This window comes from Panthera leo, chromosome D4 (assembly GCF_018350215.1).
Source record: "Panthera leo isolate Ple1 chromosome D4, P.leo_Ple1_pat1.1, whole genome shotgun sequence".
NCBI lineage: Eukaryota > Metazoa > Chordata > Mammalia > Carnivora > Felidae > Panthera > Panthera leo.
Window position 1 is genome coordinate 49,680,618 of NC_056691.1, and position 25,135 is coordinate 49,705,752.

The window sequence follows — 25,135 nt, forward strand, 5'->3', positions numbered from 1 at the left end:
TATTTTCTGAGTTGAAAACAAAGATCAAAAAGCAGTTTGCCTTTTCAGCTCCTTGATAGCCACAGAAGTCATGTCTTTAGGAGATAACTCAGGAGAAATGCAGTCTATCATTTTGTGATTAAGCAATTTAGATCAGCTTTTTCTATTTGAGAACTTTCTGAACTAAAGTCTCATAAGTGAGTGCAGTAAACATCACTACTGGCTATTAATAGCTGGGCCTCCTACAGGGCACATCCTCCCATTAAGAACACTTTCCTCTGTCAGACCAAGGTAGTGACAATAATAACAAACATTTCTATACAATTTGCCAAGCACTTGCAGAGCTAACTTTTTCTGGGAGTTTAATGTGCCCGGAAGTGTTCGGTGCTTTCACATCCATCATCTTATATGACCTCCTCAGAGCCCTATAGCATAACATAATAAAAGAAATGCAAGCTTTAGAACAGGTGAATTGGAGTCCAACACTTTGTTCCATCCCTCACACTCCTTGTGACCCTGGAGCTACAAAATATCTCTGAGCCAGTTTTCTCAGATACTAAATGAAGAGAATTGGTCTACCTTAACGTAATGGTAAAGGTCAAGTGCAACGACATCTATGAGGAGCTTAGCATGATACCTGAGTAGGACCTCAGTAAATGTTACCTCCCCATTTTACAGACAAAGGGACCAAAGTTCTGAGGGGTTCAGTGATGTGACCTCGGCCACACAAAAACAATAGAATCAAGGAAGCATGGCAGTTAAGAGCATGGACTTTAGAGCCAGGCCACTTGGGGTTCAGATCCCATCTCTGTCACTTACCAGCTATGTAACTGTAGGCAGGTTGTTTAATTTCATTAGGTCTCAGTTTCCTCATATATAAAAAATGAAAGGAAGTGTAGAGCTGCTCCTGCCACAGCTCTCTAGCTGCCTCAGCCAGCAGGGCTGATGGTATGTGGACACTATGGTTTTGGGGGTGTTTTGCATCTGTTACTATTAAGTTTTAGGAGGAGAGTGGTGCCTAAAAGAAAGAGAGGTAAAGTGTCATCAACATCTTTAATTCGTACCTTCCCGCGGGTGATGCTCTTTTCAGCTCTTTTGTATGTTTTTTTTTTTTTTTTCAGAAGTTTCAACGGAGCCAATCAGCAAGTTCACAGGAGCTAAATCTTAAGACTGAACTACAATAATAAGCTCACATGTTTGCACTGAAACAGGGACAAGTCTCTGTTCTTCCGTGACATGTCCTTTTCCCTTTTCCCAGCAGCGATGAGGACTGGCTGGCACCAAGTCCCCATTACCCTCTTCCTGAAGGGCATGCATAACTCACTTAATTGCTTCACACTACAGTACACTGCTATTTAGAACCAGTCTGTTTCTTTCCGTTGTAACAGCATGGAAATAAATAAGCAATTTTCATACATTAGGAAACATAAGCATGCCAGAGTCTAATTCATACTTATGTGATTAATAAACCAGAGCACTTAGATGAAATACACTGCGCCACACAAACACTGTTCCATTAGAGCAGTCGTCTGGGTGTGAGATATTACCCGCAGTGGTCTCACTGCTGGACCCAGTAAACAGCCCCAATATGGAAACTCATGGAACTTTCCTAGGGTGGAAGCTTTCTTTTAGGTTGAAAAATGAAGGGTGAGGAATGGAGAGCCAACTTTCCTGCTTCTGTAAGTGGTATTGGCTTCACCTAAGCCATGAGCCGGCTGCATGAGTCTGAGCAAATATATTTTCTGTGCCTTGTTTATTAATGGACAGAAAAGCTAGCCTGAAAATGAAATTGATTTTATTCACTTAGGATTTTATACTCCATTGCACAACCACAACCCAGCAAATTCTTCATTAAGAGAGATAATTACTTTAATGAAGATTAAATATAATTTAAAATTCACATTTATCTTTATCTACCTAAAGCAGGTCAGAATTAACCTAAAATGGTTAGGGAAGTGGCAAGAATGGGTTTCTCCAAAAAGTCTCCATCTGTCTATAGAGCGACGGGTCTGATCTGACAGCCATCCCTGCCTTCCCCCTTTCTCCTCTTCTTCTCATTTCGTCCATCAGTAGCTCCCACATCAAGCCCAGATCAGACCTTCTGCTTTCTAGTAATCCTAATTTGGGGATGTTTGGCAGAGGCAACAGGATAGCAGCAATTAATATCTGGGATGCTCAATGATCTCTGAAAAGCCGAATCTATGATGGGCATATGGGGGGGAAACATTAAGATCAGAGAAATGGCAGGTTGGTTTTAGAAATATCCTCCTTCCTTGAGGCAGAGTGTTTTCTACTCCACCTGCCAAAGATAGGAAGCCAAGAATGATATTAAACTGATTGGTATTACTCATCATTTCAGGTGGTATTAGAATTGTTCTTCATTAATGGCATTTGAGCATTACACGTGGAAAGAGGCTAGAAGACAAGAAAAAAAGACTTTAACTTTAGCTTCTCCCCTTATCAAAGGTATGACTTTAAAAACGTTTCTTAACTTCTCTGAGTCTGGGACCCCTCGTTTGTAAGATGTGACAAACACTGCCCACCTTGAGTTCAGAGACTTCAAGCACCAGGCATTAGTGAATACTCATAAATAGAATAAGCTTCCTTGCTGTACGTAGGTTTTCTTCTAAAAGCTCCAAAACACCACACCAGTGACCCCAGTTATCCCTAGGTGACAGCAACACTTGATTCTGCAGAAGTGACTGGTGAGTTTCAGCCCAGGCTCTTGCTGTTCCTGACCTACGAAGTGTCACAGAGTAAAGGAGTGGCACAGGGAAGCCCAGGCTTGTCACACCCCCTGGCACAGATAGGCACAGCCCTGCATGCCTCATCGTTCGTTTTGCAAGGAGGAAAACTAAGTCTAGTGCGGTGGAAAGTACGACTGGCTTCCAGATGCAGTATTTCAACGAATAGCTCTCATTCACTGAATACCGCTGGGACATGACACATTACATACATTATCTTATTTAATTAGGGTGACTGTGTAATTTATCATCCACATCAGGACACGTTCAGAGTTCAAAGGGAATGGTATAAATAATTACATCAAGTCAACGAGTGTAAACCTGGATGGTCCTGGGCAAACTGATTATACGGTTGCCCCATGTTTAATCCATGTAATCACTCTGTGAGCTAGAAAACATTCTCTATTTTACAGAAGGAAACAACTGCTCAGAGAGGTTAAAAGCAGCAGGCCCAAGGACATACAGACTATCAGGTTGGCAGACCCAAGGTTGGAACCTCAGCTTGTAAGATACTACAGCTCGTTTCCTCTAACATACTCCCTCCTTGAAACCCTTTAGTCACGGTATCAGCTGCCAAATAACAGCATTAATTTTGTTTTGAAAGCCTGCCTTTATTGAGTGAATAACATATTTAAAGTGCTGGGTCATGACTTCCAAATGATATCCCAAAAAAGGGCAAAAATGGGTGAAGAGAGGGCAAAATGATGTCAGTAAAAGCAGTCATATCCGAATAAGCACCCAGCTCTTTCTGAGGCTCCACACCGCCTGAATACCAAAAACCTGAGCTAAGGCTTATTCAAGCATGGAGAATGATAGACAACAGGGCCAGACATCCATAGGCCTCCTTCCCCATGTGCTGGCCTATATTCTCATGCACCCAATGAGTCCCTTGATCTATGTCAATTTGCTACTGATATTTAATGATCTGCAGTCACAAATAAATTTGATTTATTTCTATAACATGCCAGGAGCTATTCTTTCACCCCACGCTTAATTGATATAAAAATGTCGAGAGACAGTCAACAGTCAGTTCTCTCCACAGGGTTTCTGTAGGTGAAATAAATGGGTGCCACACTCTCATCCTTTGGCCCACCTGCCAGTCACTGAGTTTTCCTGATCTCTAAACACCAGAAGGGTGGCGAGTGGGTCAGGCCTGGTTCAGAAGCTCACTGCATTGGCTGAGACAATAGAATTTATTCTAGCAGAGAAACAAAAGCTCAAGTCAGTCACAGATGCCAAGCATCCTCAGTCATAATCCCTAATGAAAGACTATCTGCAGAGACCAAGCATGTTCCTGACCCCAGGAGGGGCTGACCAGGTATTTTAATGATTCAATAAGAGATCCCAGCTTGGAACATAATAAGAAATCCTAAGCCAGAATTCAACTCCGTTTCTCAGAAAGTGCGTGACCTCAACATAGCACCCACCCACTCTGAGCTTCAGATTTCCCAACAATAAAACACTGCTTCTCAAATGTTCGTGGGCATAGCCATCACCTGTAGGGCTTGTTAAGCTCGAGGAGATATAATTCAGGCCCAGTTTGTTAAGACATATTTCAGGGGCCCTCCCTTAGAGATTCTGATGTATTAGGTCTAGTGCAGTGTCAGAGAATTTGCATGTCTGATAAGTTTCCACGTCATGGTGATAAGGAGGATGTCCATGGACCACACTTTGAGTAGTACCAAACCGTATCAGTAATGCCAACCTCACAGTGTGTGTGAAGATACAAAGAAGTGCTGATTCTCAGCACAGCCGCTGACTCACAACGCCTCCCGGTGAGCATGCATACATTGAAGAGATGAGGAGCAAAAGTCCAAGAGTATTCATAGGAAGAAAACCCAGGGACATTTAATCATTTTGAATATGCCAGGCACAAGATTTAATTACATTCCAATCCCTCTTGTTAGAATACATTCTCTGTGGCATTATAAACGGGGTCCCAGGCTCAAATGGTGAATTTACCCAAAGACCTCCTACTTCCATGGGGCTTTTTAAACACAAAGCACAAGTTTTTGCTCAAAACATCCATCCGCCCCTTTAGCTCAGCTGCATCTCCATGGCATCCAAATCCTACTTAAAATCATCTTGACTACTACTTAAAATATAAAAAAAAAATAAAAAAAACATAAATCTTCCCATTGGAACAGCTCTCAAGCAATAGGGGAAGAGATATTTACTTTGCTGAAAACAGGAGTCCCCAGTCAACCCCATGATCAGCTGGAGTCCTTCAGTCTGTCCTTGTCTAATGCAGCACAGTAATCAGGGAACCCGCCTCCCTCCTCCTCCTCCCTCCCTCCCCTCCCTGCATTCCGGCTTTCTCTCTTCACGACATTATTTAATCTCTCGGTTGCAGCTTCTTGGGATTAGCTACAGCATCTATTAATAGTTTTCCTTCTGTTTACAGTTCCAAGGGGAGAAAAATGGCTCATTCCTCTTCTCCAATCTTGAAGATATGTCTTATTGCAGCAGGAGGAAGATGCACAAGCCCCGTGAATAACCTATTTCCACAATCATTCCACTGTAAAGATGCTAATGTGCTTCTATGCCGAATGGATCCATTTAATAGGCAGAACAAGTTGGATATAAACTCTTTAATTGCTTTCAGCACACCGATTATCTTCCTGTGTCACCTATTGTATAATGCAAAAATGTTAACAAAAGCACTTACTGAAGACATTATTGGGAATTAAAAAACAAAGAACCATCAGTTGTCACTAAATATGCCTTTCATGTTCCCAAATGAAATGCATTTGCGCACTCAAGAAATAAGATAGAAATGTGCAGGCCTGCCATTGTCAGATGCAAACATCTTCATTAGATTTTGATCCAGCTGCTGCAAGATCTATAAAAAGAGCTATCAAAGCCTGCAACTCATTATTGGTTATTTCAGGAAAACTTCAAAAAACCATCCCTAAACCTGCACTGATCTTTTCTGACAATTTCCCTGGCCGGGCAGTTTGTTTGCAAAGAGTGGCATTAAAAATCCTCTGCCAAGCTGGCCCCTGGAAATGGTACCTGGAAAGACTCGGTGCCTGTGGCTGTTAAAGAGAAGCCACAATTGCAGAGCCGACCCGTATTCCTGGACACTTGAGCTGTAAATCTCTATCACGCCCCCCCACCCCCTGCCCAAAATCTCCTGTTCTGACCTAACTTTATCTCCTTAAAAGCATATAAGTGAAAGTAGCCAAACTCGGGTCTTTATAGACCAAAACGGAAAGATTAATATATGAGATGTCTCATAACATCCTTTCTCTGCTGCAATAAATCTTCCTATGTATATTGGCAGTCAGCTCATTTCTAGCATGTTATTTTCTGCAGAGGCCATTTTAAAAGAGGAAAAAGACTAGTCAAGGGAATCGGTGGGGAAGGGGAAGAAGAAAGAAAAGAAAGAAAAGGAATGAGAAAGAGTCAGGGTTCTGGGGAAAGGGTATAGAGAAGGTTAAAGGGAGCAAAACGGTAAATGTCGAAATTACCTACTGTTCTTCCTTTGAATTCCGTTGAAACAGAAGGGATCCTACAAAGACCTGAATAACATTCATATAAATCACAGACCCTGGCATCTTGACTTGAGGACCTCTTCAGTCAGGCCCAGGTCTCCAGAGGCTTCTTATGGATACAAAACAACTCACAGAAAACACCTGTCAGAGATGTCACTGTCATTTAGGAAGGACCCTTTCCCCCCTCGGTCTACATGTCTCTCTATTTATGACAAAGAGAAATGCAAATTGTGGTCACTATTATCCAACCTCAGTAAACAGGTAGGGAAGGATACATGGGTCCTTAACAAAATCTGCTTTAAAGATTTTTGACTTTGCCTTTAATCTACCCACTAAATTGTCTGTTTTATGTTCAAAAGTAAATTGAAATGCTCAAAATATTGATGTAATATCATATCCATTATTTGAACTAGGTACAAGAGCTCATTTGGGGATCCGTTTATTGTCTTTATATTGTTATTAAAACTATTACCCAAATCCTAATGCTCTGGAGACCCACAATATATTCTTTCCTGCATATACCAACCTTATTCCTTCCAAACATCTCCTTTTCTGTGCTCTCTTCGCCAGCACATATACTAAAACTGGAATAACATAGAGAAGGTTAGCATGGTCCCTGTGCAAATTCATGACCCATTCCATATTTTTCTCAATTAAAAAATAATAAAGTTTATTAATTTTTTTAAGCAGTTTTAAGGTGACCTTTTCTGTGGTGCCTTGGCAATCATCTTCCCTCCTGCTGACTCCTTTAGTCAATGGAGTCACACTGATAAGAGCAGAGAGATTGAGGTCCACACGTCCTCACAAGAGGGGGATTTTGAGTTGGGAACCTACTGCACCCAGAGACTCTTTCTAAAATGTGAATCTGATCATGAGACTCCCCTGTGTAACACCATTCAGTGATTTCGTATTGCCCTTCAGATAAAATCACATTCCTGCTGTGTGGCTACTGGCAAGTTATTAAACTTCTTTCTGGCTCAATTTCCTCTTGTATAAAATGGTGATAATAATCATGAGGAAAATGTATGTAAGGCACTTAGCACAAAGTTAATAAATGCTCACTATTATTATTATTGATGTTATCTCACGGGCCACATTCATTCTCAGTTCCCTCCTCACTGTCTTACAGCTGTATTCAACACTGAGTTTCCCAACTCCCATGAGCTTTCTAGCCTTTATGCCATGACCTGTGACATTCTTTCTGTTTGCAACACCCTCTTCCTCTTCCTGGCCTTTGGCCAGTTTTATTGCTATGCATTTATAAACTGTCAGCTTAAGTGCATATTATCAAGATGGCCTTCCCTGACCCCAAGGTCCTGCATACAATGCATACTTCCTCTACAGTAATATACATCATACATTACTATAACATTTTGCTTGACTGAAATATCCATAAAGGACCCAAGGTTAGATTTGCCTTGCTCACCACTTTATATTTCAGTAGCAAGCACCAGTAGCAAGGGTAGACTGGATTATAATGCAACTGAAAAAGAAATCTTAATAGATTACAATGACAGAAGATTAGTCCTTGATCACACTAAAATAATCACAGGACAGCTCCACAGTGATTTCATGCTGAGTCCCAAGCTGATGGATGCCCCACACCTTGGCACATTGTTGATCCCGTGGTAGAGAGAAAGGGAACACAGCCATTATTCACTGCCTCTCTTAAAACTTCCATGCAGAGGTGGCATCTAATTCCTCGTCACATTTTATTGGCTGGGACAAGTCACAGGGCAGAGCCTGATGTCAGTCAGGTGGGGAATCCTTATGCAGAAAAGGCACTACAAAGAGGGAAACTACAGTGTTCAGTGAACTGTACTAGATGCTACAACAGAGCTCGACACATGTTAGTTCAATAAAATATTTCTTTGCCACAAGTGACAAACATAAAACCCACACCAATTAAAATCTTGCCAGAAACTTCTCTTATTCAGAGATATTCATTTCTTGACATCTTTGATTTTCAAAATCATTCTTCTTTCAGTCACGGGGCCATGTTTTCTGCCACTGGCACCAGGTGCATATCTATGTGGTCACAATTTACAAACCATACCAGGACACCACTTTTGAGTAAGGAATAATTAGGTACAACAATATCAACACCATCCTCATAATTTGTGTACTCTATGCAAGCTGTTAATATGGGCAAGATGAGATAATGTCCAGTCTCACAGGACTAGACCGTCAAAAGGGAACCTTTGAAATCAGTCTCTCTAACCTCTTAGATGAGACCCCCAAAATAAGCTGGGTGACTTATGAAATAGTATCAGAGCCAGGATTAAAATGTGAATCACCAATTTTTAAACAAGTGTTCTTTTAATTATAGCATAGCTTTGCCATAAGGAATGTGCCCAAATGTGAATGATTGGAAGAGATCACCATTTAACAGATGAGGATACCGACACCCATGGGGGTGAAGTGACTTTCTCAAAGCTACCCCACATTATTAGTTCTATTTTGGTTGGCCACACCAAACCTTAAAGCAACCAAAGTTGTTTCAGCATCTAGGATATCACCTGCTCTTCACTGAAGGCTCAAAGAAACATTTCTTGAATTAAATCAAACCAAACTGATTGAATTGAGCTCAACTGAAATCACACAAAACGTGAAGATGTATTTTTTCCCACTAATGTAACCCTTGTTTTCATTCCCCCTGTTGTTTTAAGCTTGCCAGACCAACACATTACACACCAACAACTATGACTTTGCTAGTTTCTCCTCTACAATATCCTTTTTCTATGTTCCTTCCATATTTATAACCACCGTTCTTCTTTGAGCAGAAACAGATTAATATCTGGAAATCTTGTCATCTCATGACATTTACAGAACAACATAGGATCTGGAAAGCAAAATCACCGATAACAAGGGCCCTTGGAAGGTCATTAGACAAAGAACTTTGTTCCCTCTGAGCTAAGCAGGTCAGCTAAAAAGTGACATAACGCAGATGTTCCTAAACCACAGGAACAAATGCCATTAAGTTACTGTCTCCCAACAACTAAGTAATATGTACGAGGAGTAAGAATTAAATTTGGAGAGGGAATACAGATTCTGGCTGGGCTCCAGGGCCAACGGATATTAAATAAGAAAGAAACAGTAGTGCTGTCAAGTCTAATTGTTTAAAACATAAAACTCTTTCCATATGTCTTGAGATGAATAGAGTTGCACAATATCGGGATGCACTATGAAGTCAGGCAAAGAAAGAATAGTATGTACCATTTGGAATGAGAAACTTATCTGCAGGGAATTTGACTCTGCCTTTTCCCCCTTCTTCTCGTGACCCACCCAGACACTTAGACATTTGAAAAGAGCTCTAGGAAAAGCATATTATGAAATCTCTTTACTATAGACTATAGGATGAGAAATGGATGGCTTTTGCAGTCATACAGAATTTGGTTCCAACCTTGACTGTGCTCTTCTTGTTATTTGATCTAAGGCTCAATTCTCTTACCTGTAAGTAGAGACTATATTCTTACAATGTGAGGATGTGTTTAGGATTAAATGAGATCATGGATAGAAGTTGACTAGCATTTAGTAGGCATTTATTACAATATTATACTTCCTTTACATTTTCCTCTAATCACATGGAGATGCAATCATCCACACAGCAGCTCCATATTATTCTGTGATGAAATGAGAAACAGTTTTCACTCATTGACAATAAATTGAGAGATTCCAGCATTCCATCCCTTCAATTAATGAACACAACTTTACACAGCATTACCCACAGGCGAAACTCTGTGGTGTGTATTGTAAAGATCACAAAGTTTTACACGAGATGTGTGAAATAAAGGCATTTGTTCAAGCCCCCTTTCAGCAGTCATGACATTAAACAATCAAGATTATCTGGCCTTTTAAATGCTTTTATTTACGAGACGTATGTGCTCAGAACAGAAAAATAATAAAACACAAACAAGTTAGACTCTAGCTAAAATTAGTGAGTTTTGCTTCATGCTAGATTTATTAAATATTGTGTTTCCAACCAGTTTTGTATTACAGGTATATATCTATGTCTCTGTCTGTATCCATCTATCCATATAACTGATATACATTGTTCTATGGCAGAAAGTACACTGTGTTGGAGGTTCAACCCCTGCCTTCCCATCCGCTAATGGGAATAAGAATTGTCATTGTGTTCCCACCTGGAATCTCAATTTCCTCACTGTAAAATCAGATTTCTTGAATAGATTTCCTAAAGTCACTACCATATATAGAAGTTAAAATGTAGTATACAACATGTGTGACTCTTTACTAATGTAGTGTGTGCGTGTGTGTGTGTGTGTGTGTGTGTGTGTGTGTGTGTTTCTGAAAAATACGTTCATTTCCAAGAGCACATCTCTACAGTAATTTCATGGAGATAGATACCATCACGAGTGCAGTTTCACATAACACCAAGGTGTCAATAAATGAAAAGTTCTCAGAAGACTCAAACTGCTATTTCCATATCTCCTCAGACAGTCCAGAGATGGTTCAAGGGTAACACCACAGCTCCTCTCTTTTGGCCCCTTGGGTCTACTACAGAACACAGGGACCATCATAGGCCAGTTGGATGCAGAGACTTTGGAGGTTTAATTGATCTTGTGACGCCTTACCTATGGTCTGAAATTAAAACCCCATCTCAAGAGTAATAGGTACAGAAAAAAATTTGGGGGGGCTAAGATTTTATGAAGAGGTACTGCCCAATGTTACAGTACTTTTGACCATCATCTCCCAATTCCTCCTTGACCTCATCACTAAATAACACAAACTTCCACTGAGAAGAACTAGAATCATTAATGCCAGAACCAGGAGGGGGTGGTTTGTGAAGTTTGCTTTGCATTCTCAGGGGTCTGATCTTTTTTATGACCTCCTACCACTGCAAAATCATTAAAAAAAGCCCTACATATTTCACATTCTTAACTATTCCAAATTCCTGATGTGTCTGAATATTTTAATTTCTCAGATATTATTTATAAGGAGTGGCACCCATATATCAAAAATCTTTTTTATATAGCTTTTATAAATCGAAAACATGCATTCTTTGCCTGTTCCCCAACTCTTGCAGTCGCATGCAGAAATTTGCCTTGATAGAAGGAAAAATACAGAATAAGGAGAAAGGTATTTTCCATCATAAAAATTTTAACTTGGAGAAGAAAAAGGGCAATTACATAAACAAGTCAATTCAGCCTTAGGGAATGTGTAACTCACATAGGTTTCTGGTTGAAACCCAGCTGAAAAAGAAGAAACAGATATAAAATCTTGCTGCATAATTCATCTCCACTTTATATGAATATTAAGACTGATTATTATTAGGTCCTTGTTATATTAACATTCATTGACCTCTTCAATAAATGACCCATGCAACAGCTGCTGACTCAGAATCTCTGGAAATGAAGATAGCTTCACGTTTCTTTAAAAATAGCACTAAAAATTTGCACCAGTGATTTTGATACAGGTGCTGCTGAGAAAACACTGTGTATGTCTATGGTGCCAAAGTCCCTCCTCTTAGAAATGCTTCATGTGGGTATTAGCAGCACCTTTCCCACCACCCCCCACCCCCAGCCACTTTAGCAATGCCGTTTCATACATATGGAAGGCTGTTGGAGTCTTTTGTCCCATACTCCATTGCATCCTGGGATACTGACCTCCTAAATGATTTTTAAAAAGTTGCACACAGTAAGGCTCATTCTTGGTGCAGTGAAGTTCTGTGGGTTTCTGACAAATGCATAGTGTCATGTGTTTACCATTACAAGGTCATACAGAATGGTTCTAGTTAGACTTAGGATAGTGCGCTTTTGCATCAAGCAATTGCTTCAGTGTATTCAAGGGTCCTCCAGTGCCTGCTTTGTTCAATCTACCTGTCATTAAGCCTAAGAGCAACAGACAGACAACAAGTATTAACTGTGAAGTAACCGTTGTAACAGAATATTTGTATGTGCCTTTCTCAGGGTATGTAATAGTCCAAATGTGTCCTTTAACAGATGGCGTACTGGGTTTCTGCCCTCCAGGAAAAAAAAATCAAATAAAACACCTGGGCTTGAGGCTGGAGGAAGAACTGACACCAAGTTCACGTTTAAGGTACCTAGTAAATCACTGGAGATCAAAAATGTTAGAAAGCTAATAAAAGGGTCTATGTTTGAAAGATTTTTTTCCTTTGGCTTAATTCATACTCCCATTCTGCTATTGCTTATTCCTGAGAAAATTTATAGATAAAAGATTTTAAAATGTGTTCAAGAGAAATTTAGGTCATACACTTGTAATCAAGGCACTTGTTTTGATGACAAGAACTATGGTCATCTCTCTGTTGGTATGTTTTCCCCAAACACAGACCACTAATGGTAAATTACTTGGCCTTAAGGTTAGAGTTCTTAGATTCATTATATTGACAGAATTAGAGAGAAGATTACAGCAGTTCCTGGAAAGGAGACCTCACATTTCCTTCTAAGTACAGATACCTTACACACTAGTCGAAGGGTGCATAACTTTGAACTTGGGAGAGAGAATAGGCAGAAATCAATACTGAATATTTAAAGGTAGCAATGTTTGGGAGAAAACTTTATTCTCATAGCAAAGTCCTGAATCCAGAGAAGACTGTATCTCTCAGAGGAGAGTACTTTTCATCCATCACTCAGAAATCACCAGCATATGATGTTTTGAAAATGTTGAGTTTCTTTTCTTTGAGTTAGGGAAATGTCTATTTTCCTAAAGCATGCTCTCCCAGAAGTATATTTTTCTAAATCTACATTTTCTTGTGAAGATAATCTTCCACTCAACCATGCACCTTGCAAAGCTAAGCCCAGGACAGACAGAGTACTCTTTGAAGAGAAGATAAAGACCTGGAAATATCAAGAGAGATTACTTAATAGGGAGGAGAAAATCAGTAAATCTTTTCTAATGTGAATTCTGCTTTGACAAATTCTTGAAAGAGCCATTTGTACCTCTTCATTTAGACTCTCCGTTGATTAATGGAAATGAAAAAATAATTCTCTCACTTCTCGCCTATGCTGCCTTAGAGGCTCCAAAGAGTCAACAAAGGACAGTGGAGCCTTCTAGTTCTTTGTCCACAATAACTGAGCATCTTGGGTTGGAAGAAAAGAAAATGTTGATCTCCTGGGCTTGTTTAGCTTTGCTTTTTTAATTGCTAAATGCCAGCCTGGGAATTCTGCCTAAAATGGTAATAAGTTGCATTTATATTACACCTTTCATCCAGGAGGCACATGCTTCTCTCGATTCTGAAACACAGCCATCCTGGAGCTGAAAAGCAGTAACTGTTTTAATGTTGAACATTTATTCAGTGCCACGATTATACAAGGTGGAAGAAATTGTTTGAAACAGTACCAAAATATTGCAGTAACAAAGATGGTGGGCTGTGGGTTTCGAAAATATCCCAGATGCAGTCTGTTTTGTGCTTTCCTTTGCATATGGAATATTTACATATCCCTTTTGAGTCTTGAGATTCCTAAGATGCTTGCATTTCTGCTCCTCAGTTTAAGTTCAACATACATGGCAAAAAGTCAGGAAGAATGAATTAAGTCATGTCTTTTAGAAACATATTTCATATTTGGAATGTATGTCAAGAAAAATGACAGTGAGAAAGAATTCTATCATTACTTACATTTTATGCCTCCTAAAAGGAGAACAACTGTCTCTGAAAAGAGCAGGTGAGAAAAAACAAGATGACACAGACTCACCCAGGAACTCCTGAACATGTATCTCATAGCTGATTTCTCTTCTGCTACGCCAAGGGACAAAGGGATACTGCTCACTAAAAACTTAACAGGTCAGGAACTGAGTCTTGCTCATTGCTATTAACCTCAGGACTCAGGCAGTATCTGGAGATAATAGATCTTGTTAGGCTTGTTAAATAAATGAATGATTGGTCTTCATAGTCTGAAAACATGAAGACCAAACCCTGTGATGCTTCCAGCTAATGCTTGAGTAGACATTTCTTTTTACTTAAGCAGTATGAGGAGGGGGGAAAATAATGATGAAGTAAGAAAACATGAAGGGCTAGTGTGAGACACTGAAAATGGGTTCGTGGGCCCCCCCAATTACAGCCCCCTCTGTTTATTTCTGTCAGTAATCAGATTTCATTATTATACCATCCCACACACACACACACAAATTGAAGACTCATCAGTCATCTATATCTGCATCTACAAGGAGGTTATGATGTCCTTTCCTGACAGCAAGTTTCGAAAGGGGAGCAGAAAAGGGAAGATGGGTTGCCAAATAAGATCCAGTCAAAGGATCAAAGTTCAGGCTCCAGGTCTTGCCAACGCTGACTTGATACGTGAGACTTGAAGTCCCTTTTTCATTCAAGGACTCAGCTTCCTCATTTGTAAAGTGAGAAGTATGAATTAAAATCTAATCTAGGTGATCTCAGGAAGAGCACCAGGATGGGGGTCTTGTATTTCATGGCCCTAGAACTAAATCTGCAATCTAGATTAACACCTTCTACTTCTTTGTTTTGCTCAAGGGGTCTTGGCATTACACAGGCAAACATGTCTCACTATATGACCATCTATTCACTCCCTTGTTGCTCTGAGAGCTTTGAAAAACCCCAACTGTTCTAGAAAGATGATGAGTCAAGATTAAAAATTCTGAAGCAGAGACCAGCATATTCAGCTTCCTTATTTCATACTTGAGGCAACAGAGTCTCAGAGATGTTAGTCGACTAGCCTAGGCTGTCCACTCAGTAAGGGAAAAAAATTAAATGGTGCTTAAACTCAGGTGTTCAGGATCCCAGCTGAGGTTTCTCACACCACTCCACCCTTCATCTTTATAGCTGGGTAATGAAACCATTTATGAAATGGATTAAAGTCTTTTTCTGTTCTTTAAGCAAAATTTCCCAGTTTTAGTGGGATAACTGCAAATACTATAGGAGAGATATCATCTGACTTTAATAAGCAAATAAGTAAATATATAAATAAATCCCTTCTGAAGCTCATTAAAACCTGTCTACACTACCCCCACCAGAATCACTATTGATATAGAAATTTCAAAGTCTGGAATTTTGCTGTTATCTCATAAAATACATAATTTGAGCCATTCCTGACAAATATTGGTATCACTTTATTCAAGCATAGCTTTCAAGTTCCAGAGAGTTAATAAATTGAATTCTAACAGTCTGCGGAGAGTATACAGTAAGATAAAAACATCTTCCAAAAATTTACAGTATATTTTAGGATGGCTTGAAATACCAGTAACCATTGCAGATGCATTTACAGGATTTTTAGAGTTGCACATTTCATCATAAATGGCTCTGTGATTCAGTATGGCATTAATAATGGAAAGAACAACCTTTAAAATAAAGTAAATGCATTTGGAGCAGTTACTGAGGTGATATCTGTCTCAAAAAAAAAAAAAGCAGTTAATAACTTGCAAGTTGATGTGATATATTCCTTAGCCCATCCTGTCAGGAAAGATTTATCTTTTGTGTTAAACTTCAGGTGGAGAAATTAAAATAAAATTTGATGTCTCTGTGGCAAACTGCCTCCCTCCATTTTCTTCACCTTTTAATTTCCATTATTACTAACTTTAGAATTGTTTCTTTGACCTTATGCAGTATTTCAAGAGATGGTTTAGATGCCAGAGGACTGACAAAACAAAGTTGTAAATAAACTATACCTATGCATGTACACATATACATCTCAAGGTATTAATCAAAAAGGACATAAATCATGAATACATTTTGCCTTCATACAAATGAATGTTACAACCACATGTCCGATGTATTTTTGTCCTATTACTTTTCTTTACAACTGCTGTCTTAAATTGTTTCAGAGGCCATGAGTTAGTTTGAATTTCCTTGCTTAGTAATAAGTCAACCCTTATTCCATTATGTTCCCAAGATAATGCTCAATGAGTATGTGTCTAGTAACTGAAAGACTGAAAGATAGTAAAAAGCCTCTTTTCTCATTTTCTCTCTCCCTCTCTCCTCCCATTTTTCATTACTTCCCCTTTCTCCCCATTGCTTTCATCCCATCTCCACCCTCCTCTCTTCTACCCACCCCCTACATCTCTCATCTTCCACCTTCTCTCTCCTTGGATGCCTTCTTTCTTTCCTCCCCAACATACCTGAGTAGGCAGTCAGGAAGAGCCGGAGGGCAGTAAGGTGTGGAACATCTGGGACCCTCCAATCCAAAACTAAATTAACAGAACACAAAAGAACTCAGGGGGATTCTAACAGAGCTCCCAGAAGGGAAAAAATTATTTTCCTTTATTAATGTAGCCACCAACCAATAAATTCTGAGGGTATCAAGCTAAATCCCACATCGGGCAACAAAAGCTATACACACAGCATTACTGAATGACCTTGACCCTGCTCACTTCCCACACACTGCTCATTAGTGGGGAAAGGCAAACACCATAAGAACCCTCTCGGCACTGCTCTGAGGTAATTTTATAAATGCCACAGTCATGTTTTAATACAATACTGTACCAAGATAAGGCACTTACAAGGCAATATTTCCCAGATCTCATCAGAGTGAAGACAGAATGCTCAAAATTCTAGGTTACTAAAAAGACAGACTTCAGTAACACACTATTTGAAAAAAGAAAACGAGGAGCATCTGGGCGGCTCAGTCAGTTAAGCATCCGACTGCAGCTCAAGTCACGATCTTGCGGTTCGTGGGTTCAAGCCCTGTGTCGGGTTCTGTGCTGACAGCTCAGAGCCTGAAGCCTGTTTCAGATTCTGTGTCTCCCTCTCTCTCTGCCCCTCCCCACTCATACTCTGTCTGTCAAAAATAAGTAATACGTTTTAAAAAATTATGAAAAAGAAAAGAAAGTTATTTTCTATAGGTTAATAAATGAAATGAAAAAAGAAATTAATAAATCAATAAAAATATGTCCCATTTCCATCCTACCATGAATAATATTTAAATTCCAAAACCAAGGTCTACCCTTATCATGCTATCCCCTTCCTTACTGCAAATGATATGCCTCACCTGTCCATCAAACAGATGTGAAAAGCAATGCCTAACAGTCCCTCTAGGTCAGCTAAGTATCTAAGACTTCTACATATCAGAACTGTCAAATCCACACTGTTTTGTTTGGTTTTATTTTTCCCAAGTCACGCTGCATTTTTATCTGGGGGAAGTAGGAGGTGGTGGCTGGTGTTCCCGCAAGAGCTTCTCTCATAAATTGGACATTAAAAGTACCTGAACAGGGAGTAGTAAAACCGTGTTTCTGATGTAGAATCTTGCGGCAACTTACAAACCAAATGCATGTGGTAAATAAAAGATCCAATGATTTTCTTTCACTCAAACCACTCTTTTTTTACACAAGATGTAAAAAAAGGTTTACATCTTTTTTGTAATGTTTTGTAATGTTTTACAAACATCCCTATCATCATCAACTAGTACTTATGGAGCCCCTCTCCCCTGACAGAGTCTTCATCTCATTCAAGATACAGTCAGTGTTCTAATTAAGGCACAGAAGGTGCTCTGTGACTTGACCCTGCCTGCCCCACCCACATTCCCTTTGTTCCAGGAACCAGGGATTTCCCAAACATCCTCTGCCTTGGTGAATTTCCATAGTCAGTGCCCTCTGTTTAAAAAGCGGGTCTTCACTTTGCAACTTGCCTAACTCCCACTCAATCATCTTGATTCAGGTCAAACCCCACTTCCTTTCAGGAGTCTTTCCCGATTTTAGAATCAAAGTCACTATCACCATTCTGGATACTAAGGGCATACTTTGCCCTGAATGAAAAACTCACTATGGCATTTCCCATCACAGTCTTTAGAAAATGGAGAAAGCCAGAAAATTCTCAATCAGGGAGTTTTAATTACATGGGGGCCATGAAACCTTCCAAATAAAACCACAGTTTTCTGGGTGCTACAACACAGAGTGTATGAAGAGTTCACAGAAAGAAGCGACTGAATAAGATATGCCCCCAGAGTGGGCAGCACACTCAGTGAGAGTCACGTGCTGTTCAAAGGGTATCCATCAGGTACCATCCAGAATGTGGTTCCCTGAGTGTCACTTAGGGTTGAGAGCCTTTTCCCCAAGTATGATCAACTCTACTAGAGATTAGCAAGTGAAAATGTCTAAGTAAATATTTGACCTTCTATTAGTTTATGCTTAATGTGACATTTTGGGGGAAAATATTAAACTTAACTTGTCTGTGAAAAAACAACAGAAATAACAACAAACAAACAGCTTTACAATGAAGTTTACTGCTAAAAGTGTTTCTCAGACTAAGAGAATTCACTGCAGAGTTGGAAAATACCACAATGCTTTGGCGATCAATTAATTAGTTCTCAGTGCCTCATCAATCCTAGTTATTCAAGATTTAACCAGGAGTAATGGGAATAAATTAGGAAGAAAAATTTAGGCTGAATATCAGGAACATTTTCTTAATCATTAAATCAATTAGACAATAGAATTTAAAATTGGATATTTAATGTGAAAGATGGAACCAAGAAAGAGAAAGTACAATATCCAGAAAAAATGAGAAATCATAGATTGCAAAGGTTCTTTATCATCATTAGCCCATTCTTCTGTGTTTGGAAAGAATGATAGTTTAGGTTCCCATTCAGATCATTGCCCACCCTAAAATTTTCAAAATTTCAGAATATATACTTGCTGAAATGAAGATGTTAATTTTCTTCAAAGCCATCAGATTCTGCTGTGGAAATCCCACTAAGTTCTAGAAAATTTGGATATCCGTTTTGAATAGCTACTGAGAAGTTCAGAAAGCAAGAAGCTACAAGATCTTTGCCTATTGTTATGAAATATAATCTTCCAAAATTAGTCAAAGGCACCTTTCAGGCAATCACTATATTCTAGTTCTGGGGTACAGATAATAAAGTCCAACAGAACTCAGAAAGTTATGAAGTGGAGAATGCTCACTTCCAACAGCATGGGGGAAGAGGTTTCTGGACCGACTCAAGTGGACAGTCATTAAAAATACCAAAAATAATTAGAAAAAATTAGAACTGAAAATAATCAGAAATAAAAGGTGACATATGCTTTTAAGATGAGTTAGCATCTTACCTTACCTGATGAGTTAGCAGTTTACACTCAGAGGCCAAAACTCAGCAAAATGAGGAATCCAGGCAGGGAAATAGAACACTGAACCCATATGCTGTGTGTGAGTAAACGTGAGCTTCAGCTTTCACCACTCTAAAGGGCACAGAGGACACATGAGTCCATGGCCCCATCCAAGGTGGGTTGTATAATAGAGGACTCCTCTGCATGACATTAATTCCAAATGCATTTGACCAGAGTGTAAGGGTAAACAAGAAATATATCTACTTCAAGAAAATGTAAAAATAATTGTTGTTTTAAGGTTTATTTATTTATTTTGAGAGAGAGAGAAAGAGAATGCACGCACAAGTTGGGGAGAGGCAGGGAGAAGGAGAGACAGAATCCCACACAGGCTCCATGCCATCAGCACACAGCCTGACGTGGGGCTCAAACTCACAAACTGTGAGATCATGACCTGAGCCAAGATGAAGAATCAGACGCTTAACCAACTGAGCCACACAGGAGACCCTAAAAATAATTGTTAATCTCAAATTTGACCCTGATTGAGAGGGGGATATTTTCCTTAATAATTTATAAACATAAGCTAATCCTCATGAAATTTTGAAGCTCAAATTTATCTTACCTGGGTCATAAAAAAAAAAATGCAGTTCTAACTAGGCTAAAGAACAACTTTAGCCTAGTTGTTCTAGGCTAAAGGTGGCCCTGGCATCTGACAGAATCAAGTGCAATTCCTCTTTGAAAGAACATGCCCCAAATGTGTTCTCAAAGAATTTCTAATGATGAAGTCTAAGAAAAATAAAATTACATTTAAAAGGAAAAAACAAATTGGGGATCAAAGTATCTTGAGTGACATCCAGAAGAAACAAGAAGCAGCAAATTCAGACCAGCAAAATTTTCAGATACTGGAGTTATCAGACATAAAATATAAAATAAATGTGTTTGATGTATTTTAAAAATAAGAAATTAGAGGCACTTGGGTGGCTTAGTTGGTTAAGTATCCAACTCTAGATTTTCACTCAGGTCATGATCTCACAATTTGTGAGTTCGAGCCCCATGTTGGGCTCTCCACTGACTGGCGGTGCAGAGCCTGCTTGGGATTCTCTCTCTCCTCTCTCTGCCCTTCCCCTGCTCCTGCTCTGTCTCTCTGTCTCTCTGTCTCTCTCTCTCTCAAAAATCAATAAACAAACATTTTAAAAAATAAATAAGAGGGGCATCTGAGTGGCTCAGCCAGTTAAGTGTCCAACTTCAGCTCAGGTCATGATCTCACCGCTGTTGACTTCGAGCCCCATGTCAGGCTCTGTGCTGACAGTTTGCAGCCTAGAGCCTGCTTTGGATTCTTTGTCTTCCTCTCTCTCCGTTCCTGTTCTGCTCACGCTCTGTCTTCTCTCTCTCTCTCTCTCTCTCTCTCTCTCAAAATAAATAAACTTAAAAAAATTTTTAAACAAAAAATAAATAAGAAACTAAAATCAGGGGCACCTGGGTGGCTCAGTTGGTTAGGCATCTGACTCTTGATATCGGCTCAGGTCATGATCTTGCAGTCATGAGATCCAGCCCTGTGTCATGTAACTTGTATGGGACTCTCTCCCTCTCTCTCTTCCTCTCCCCTGCAATGTGCACAAGTGCATGCATGCACACTCTCTCTCAAAATAAATAACATTAAAAAAAGAAATTAAAATCACAAGGAGAGACGAATCAGGTATATTTGCAAAACAAACAAAAACCCAGATATCCAGAAATGAAAAAGAAAATTATTTCCCCTAAGAATGGTCAGGTTTAACTACCATGGTAGCCAATTTCTGAAATGGCCCCAAATAACCCCTACCTCCTGTTATTCATACCCTTGTATGGTACAACCCCACGGTGTACCAGAGTTGGTCTCTGTGACCGATAGAATATGGCACAAGAGATGGCATGTACTTTGGGGATTAGGTTTTACAAGATACCATGAATTCTGTTTTGGCTTTCTCTCTCCCTCTCTCCCTCTTTTTTTTTTTTCTCCCTCCCCCTGGACCCCCTCATCTCCTCCATCATCATCATCATCATCATCATCATCATCATCTCATCACTCTGGTGGAATTCAACCTACCACATGACAAGCCTCCTGCTAGCAGTCACAGGAGGGAGTCCAGCACCTTTAGATTACTCTGTCTCTGGCCTACAGCTTGAATGCAATCTCATGAGAGGCCGTGAGCCAAAGCACACATCTAAGCAGCTCCTGAACTTCTGATTCAAACACTGCGTGAAAATTAATGGTTTGTTTTCTTATAGCACTAAGTTTTGGAGTAATTGGTTACACAGCAATGGATAACTTAGACGCAACTGAAGAGAGAATGACCTGGAAGAAAGAAGGAAAAGTATTTCCAGAGTAATTGAACGTAAGGACAGACATATGAAAACTAGAAAGATAAGTTAAGAAGCACTGAGGATAGATTGAGGTAGTTTCATATGTTATCTAATTAAAATTCCAGAGAAAAAGAGAAGGAATGTATTTTTTTTTTTAAGTTGATAATTTTGAAGAATGGATGAAGTTTTCACACCACAGACTCAGGAAGACCAACAAATCCTAAACAGAATAAATAAAAAGAAAAACACACCTAGACACTTCACGATTTAATTGAACACAAAGATTATAAACAGGTTACCAATGAAGGGTCAAGAAGATGGACCCCAAAAGCACTGGTGACACTAGGCAATAGTCAAATTCCAAAGGAAGTACTTTATGCAGAAGAAAAGTGATCCCAGATGGAAACCTGGAGGTTCAAGAAGGAATTATAGACAGAGGCAGAAATAAATACGTGCAATAATCTAAACAGACATGGACTGTGTGAAATAAAAATAAAAATGTCTTCTGTGGTTAGGGAAAAAAAGAGTGGCACTAACATACAAACAGCAAGAGCATATAACTCATGAAGAGGTGATTAGGGAGGCAGGTAATGGGATTCAATTTGGAATAGATATTATATTATTTCGGAGAAGGGTAAAAATACTGAGTTACCTTAGCCTTTGAGAAGTACATGGTAATATTTACAAGACATTAACTAAATGAAAACAAATACAGTGAATCACCTGTACATCAAGAGTATGGAGGGAGAGGGGTGACTGGGTGATTCAATCAGTTAAGCGTCTCAACTTCGACTCAGGTCATGATCTCGCGGTTTGTGAGTTTGAGCCCCATGTCGGGCTCTGTGCTGACAGCTCAGAGCCTGGAGCCTGCTTCAGATTCTGTGTCTTCCTCTCTCTCTGCCCCTCCCCTGCTCACACTCTTTCTCTCTCTCTCTCTCTCTCTCTCTCTCTCAAAAATAAATAAACACACACACACACACACACACACACACATGCACACACACACATTTGAGTATATATATATATATATATATATATATATATATATATGTGAGTGAATTTATTTATTTATTTATTTATTTATTTATTTAATGAGTATGGATGGAAAAAAAAGAAATGAGAAGAAAAAAATTCAGTCTTGAAGAAGTCAAGAAAGGGGAGAAAGAGAAACATAAATAAGGTGAGACAAATGGTAGTCACAAAGCAAATTGCTAAGAAAAATATCCAGCATATCAGTAAATATAATAAATGTAAATGTAAATTTAGTTAGTAACATTAAGTTGTTTGATCCACCTACATGCTGTTGATGACACATTTAACCAAACTATATGTCCCCAAAAGATTAAAAGTAAAAGGATATGAAACTAAACCAAAATACAGTTGATATATTCATATTAATATGAGACAAAATAGACATCTAACAAAAAGTATTGTTATGGATAAAAAATGTAGTCACACACAGTGATAAAAGTTTTGATTGACCAGGAAGATATAACAATTCTAAATTTGTAAACATTGACAAAAACCACCTTAACATATAGTAAATAAAAGTTGACACAATTATAAAAAGAAATACACCAATCCTGCATCATAGTGACAAATTTTAATTAATACAGCTACCTGAGCAATTCTGCCAAGCAGACAAGAATCACTAGGGAAAAACAGAATTAAGTTTGATCACTGGATATATGCACACATAAAACATTGCAACTAAAAACTGCAAAACACAAATTCTTTTCAAATGTGCACAGAAATTTTACCAAAAAATGATGCCATACCTGGCCAATAAGTTTTAACAAAATTCAAATGTTAAAATCAAATATATCACATCTTCCAGTCACTGTTTAAGTTAGAAACTAATAACAAAAATGTTACTAGAAATATCTGAAGATTTGGGAGTTAAGAAATACATTTCTTAATAACTTAGGGATCAAAGAAGCATTTCTTGCTGAAATAAAATAATATTCATACCTGAATGGTAATAAAAATATTGCTTCAAAATCTGTGGAATGCAGCTAAAGAGGTAAGAAGGAAAGATAAATATTTATATACTTGCATTAGATAAGAAGAAAGTCTAATAGTGAATGCCCTAAGCATCAAATGTAAGATATTAGAGGGAAAAACAGAAAGGAAGCAAAGAAAGTAGAAAGTAGGAAATCATAAAGATAACCACAGGGATCAATGAAATAGAAAACAACAAATTAGAAAGGTTAACTGAAAAAAAAAAAATACAATAGACCAACTTCTGACCAGACTAGTCAAGAAAAAGAAGACTGATCAAATCAGGCATATTATGACAAATAAACGCAAAACTATGAACAAATAAACGCAAAACTACAGATGCTACAAAGATTAAAAATATAATAAAAAGGAAATTATGAGTAACTCAATGCCAATAAATACAAAAACTTTGATGAGATACAAAAATTTCAAGACAATATGCCATACCAAAACCGACTGAAAGGAAATTTGAAAATCTGAGTAACTCTACAGTCATTAAAAGTAATTGAAACAGTACTTTAAAGTCTTACCACAAAGCAAATACCAGCATCAAACAATTTGCCCATGGGTTATACAAAACAATCAAGGAGTTCTAATCATTAAAAAAAAGAATCCAAGTAGGTAAAAGAACAAACATCCTGTAACTCATTTTGTGATGCTAACATAACCTTGATACTAAAATCTGACGAGAACCATAAAAGACAATCAAATTACAAATAAATGTCATTCATACACCTGTACAGAAAATCCTAAGTAAAATATCAACAAACCAAATCCATCAGTGTATAAATAATACAGTTTAACCAAGTGGGGTTTATCTCAGAAATGTTAATATTATTTTAACATTAGAAAAGAAACTAATGTAATTCACCACATTAAAAGTATAAAGGTGAAAAATCATTATCTCAACAGATAAAACACACTCAACATAATTCAACATCCATTCATAACTAAATTACCTACAAAATACTTATAAAAACCATCATCCTGAATGGTAATATGTTGAAAGTTTTGCTTTTGAAGATCAGGAATATTGCCCACCACGACCACTTCTATTCATCACTGTACGCAACATCCTAGACAGTGTGTTACGGCAGATAAAAATATAAGATTTGGAACGAAGGAAACAAACTGTTATTTTTCATGCTGAAAAGAAAATAAATGACCATAGCAGGTTTGCTAAATTCAGAATCAATGTACAGAAGTCAACTGCATTTATTTCATCTACAAGAAGTTTCAAAATGTAGTTTTTAAAAAGATTCCACTTATATAATATAAAAAACATATTTGGACTAAATTTTAAATAACTCTAACAAAAGATGTATAAGATCTTCCTGGAGAACATTATAAAACTTTATTGAAAGACATTAAAGAAGAGCTAAAATAGAGAAGTACATCATTTTCATCGATTTAAACACTCAATACCATAAAAGATGCCAGCTTGCCTGGAATTTATCAATAAATCCAAAGCTGTTCTAATAAACTGCCACTTTTTTTGGTGGAACTTAACCATTAATACTAAAATGTATATGAAAAATCAAAGAAAACTCCCAAAGAGGAACAGATATCAAAACTTATATAAAGCAAAAGAATTAACAC

The 25,135-nt window shown here is 38.4% G+C and overlaps 1 pseudogene; it reads left to right on the forward strand.

The window, feature by feature from the left end:
- The first annotated feature begins 6,774 nt into the window (after nucleotides 1-6,774).
- Nucleotides 6,775-6,868, forward strand: LOC122205713 (annotated as a pseudogene).
- The last annotated feature ends 18,267 nt before the right edge of the window (nucleotides 6,869-25,135 follow it).